Source organism: Dipodomys merriami, unplaced genomic scaffold (genome assembly GCF_024711535.1).
Source record: "Dipodomys merriami isolate MVZ:Mamm:240054 unplaced genomic scaffold, mDipMer1.0.p SCAF_58, whole genome shotgun sequence".
NCBI lineage: Eukaryota > Metazoa > Chordata > Mammalia > Rodentia > Heteromyidae > Dipodomys > Dipodomys merriami.
Window position 1 is genome coordinate 6,144,063 of NW_027206157.1, and position 3,438 is coordinate 6,147,500.

Sequence of the window (3,438 nt, forward strand, 5' to 3'; positions counted from 1 at the left end):
AATATAATCCCTGTTTTCACTGCATTTGATGTCGGTGCCATGCATCTTCTATATATATTTCTCTAGCTTTGGGAGGAGAGGGGAAAAATCCAAATGCTTAACAATGGATACAGCTTGACCCCCTGTAACAATGAGATGTAAAAACACTATGTTGAAAAACTTACTTTACAATTTAGGCAGGAAGGAAGGAGAGAGGAGGGAGTGTACTTCTGGAGGTGGGAGGGAAGGGATGGTAGGGGAAAAACAAAGGAGGAGGTAACAATGCTTGATAGGAAATATACTCATTATTTTGCTCATGTAAATGTAACCCCTCTGTACAGTATTTTTACAATAAAAACATTAAAAAAGATACTATATGAAAGTTTGCACATGATACCTTATAACTATAATTCTTTCAAGAATTAGGGTTTTACACAAACATCCTGATTGCTTTGCCAAAGGATAAGAGATTTAAATAACGTACCTAGCATCTTGGAAGGAAAATACTATTGGCTTTAGATCAAATTCATTTATCTAATACTGAGGAAATGAATTTCAGAAATGGCAGAGGCAACGTGTATCATAAAAATAACCTTATGAGGTACAACCAAGATTCCCAGATCAAACTTCCTGGAAAAAAGCAATGAATGAAAAGCTACTAATACTTGTAAAATGAGCCTATTGGTGATGGTTCATGCTTGTTATGCTAGGTAATTAGAAGTCAAAGATGAAAGGATATCAATTGAAAGCTTGGCCAGGAAGAAAACCTTCCTCTCTGCAACCAGCAGACAGGAAGCATCAGCTCTGTGCCTGATGCCCAGCTGGCTGGACGGTCTCTGCCCACATTCCGACACACAAGACCAACCCAATCTGAAATATTATCAAATACATTCAAATAATATCTCCTGTTTGGGAGATAATCTTTGAAAGATATAACAAAAACATTTCACTGATTTCCTTTTGAAAAATTCAGAATGAAAGGGGAAATATGTTCTCACTGACTGAAGGGTAAGTTAACGACCAGAATGATGTTAATGGGGGTAGAAGCCCATTTGGTAACTTATCCATTCAACCATCTTTCCTCACTTCTTGTCACATATCCTGAGCAGTGAGATTTTGTAATGGAAAGTATGTGTGTGAGCATGCAGCTTGTAAAAGTAGTAATGAAATGCTAGGCACTGGAACTCAGGCCTGTAAAACTAGCTGCTCAGAACCCTGAGATATGAGGAACTGAGTTCAAAGCCAACATGAGAATAAAAGACTCTTACCTTCAATTTCCCAGTAAAGGCAAAAAGATGAGCTGTGCTTCAAATGCCAGAGTGCTAGCATTGCATACAAAGCTAAGGGACATCCAGGCCCTGAATTCAAGCCCCAGTACTGGCTCTCATACACAAAAAGTAACCATGACAACATCACAGGTTATAAATATATTAGCAAGGGATGTAGGAGAATGGGAGGATGACAGCATTTACCTCACTTTTAATCTCAAGCATTCTGTACAGCGTAGCCCAATCTGTGAAAAGCTCTAGGTGAAATCTTCCTCAAAATCAGATTCATCCTCATATCCCTCTGCACATTTATCACACACACACACACACACACACACACACACACACAAAGGTCTATATTTTGCCATCTAATTTTGAAATATATAACCATACACATATGCTTCAGAATTCTGTGCCCTTGATTAGGTTACATAGGGAGCACAATATATCCAGGGTCTGGCTCATTCTTCTAATCTTAGCTGCTCAGGAGGGTGGGATCTGAGGATCACAGTTTGATGCCAACCTAAGCAAATAACTCCTCAAGATTCTTATCTTCAATTAAGAAGCAAGAAGTGGAGATGTGGTTCAAGTGGCACAGTGACAGCATTGAGTAAAATAATCTAAGCAAGATTTCCAGACCCTCAGTCCAAGCCTGTGTACTGGCCCACTAACACTCCATAAGCAAAAAATCCCTGAAAGACCAAACCAAAAATATGTCAATTTTTTGCTAACTTATGAAGTGAAATCCAATAAGGCAACATAGCTTTTGGTTGTTGAAGATTTGGTTGGAAAACCAAAAATTCAACGTGTGCTTAAGTGATATAACAAACAAGCAACGAAATAAAAATTTCCCAATAAAAATCTGGAACCCCTGACCAAGAGATTTTTTTCTACGTTTTTGAAAATTACTTATTTTTCAGTAAGTGAAATAGTATAAACCTTTATTGTAAGTTATAGGAGTCAGTGTAAGCTCCAAGGAAGTGAATGTAAAACTAAAATCACACACAGCATTACAAGTTTCTATGCCTCTGGTGAGACACTAGAAATCTGTAATTGTGTAGCCTCTAGAAAGGAGAAGGAAGATGCTCAGCATCATTGGTCATAAAAGAAATGCAAATCAAAACCACATTGATTCCACCTCACCCCAGTTAGAATAGCCATTTTCAAGAGAACAAATAATAGCAGATGTTGACCAGGATGTGGCTAAATATGAACACTACTACACTGTTGGTGGGAATGGAAGGCAGTATGGAGGTTCCTAAAAAGACTAAACATAGAACTCCTGTAAGATCCAACTATCCCACTTCTTGGCCATCACCCAAATGATTTCAAAATAGAGCACAATAAGCTACCAGCACAACTATGTTCATTGCAGCATTGTTTACGATAGATAAGATATGGAACCAACCCAGTTGCCTCACAATAGATGAATGGATCAAGAAAACGTGGAATATTTACACAATTTTATGCTTCTGTAAGAAAGAATGATATTGTCCCTTTCATAAGAAAATTGATAGACTTGGAAAAAATCATATTAAGTGAAGTAAGCCAGGCCCAAAGAAACATAGGCTCTATGATTTCCCTTATTTGCAATTAGTATTATCCTGTTAGTCCTGAAAGAAGATTATAATAGCTGAAGTACTATAAACATATGTGTGATCATACAAAATGATGCTAATTGAAATGAACACGAAGATATTGAAACAGCAGGTCTTATTTTGTTTAGTTGTCAACCTTGATATAACCAATGTACAGTAACTAGTTCTTTCTTTTTACTTTATTTCATTTTTCTTTTCAAATTAGTTTTATCCCTGGCAATTCTTGTCTTTGATTCTGGTACCCTCTATCCTATATATGCATGTATTTGAGGAAAGGGAAGGGAAATAACAAAATGCTGAAAGATGACCCAGTGCAACAATAATAGGTTACATTAAAGCGGGAATGATCTTTACAACAACATGGGGGACATGGGGGGAGGAAGGAGTGGAGGGAAGGGATAGACAGAGAAAAACAATAGAGTGGGAAACAATTTTCAATGAGAAATGTAACTTATTCGTGTAAATATAACCCCTCTGTACAGCATCTTTACAATAAAATATTTTTAGTGTAAAAATGAATTTTTCCCATCAAATGTCAAGCTGATACCATTGGAACTTCTGAGTTCATGTGAAAGAGTGTTTTAGGAGTTTCA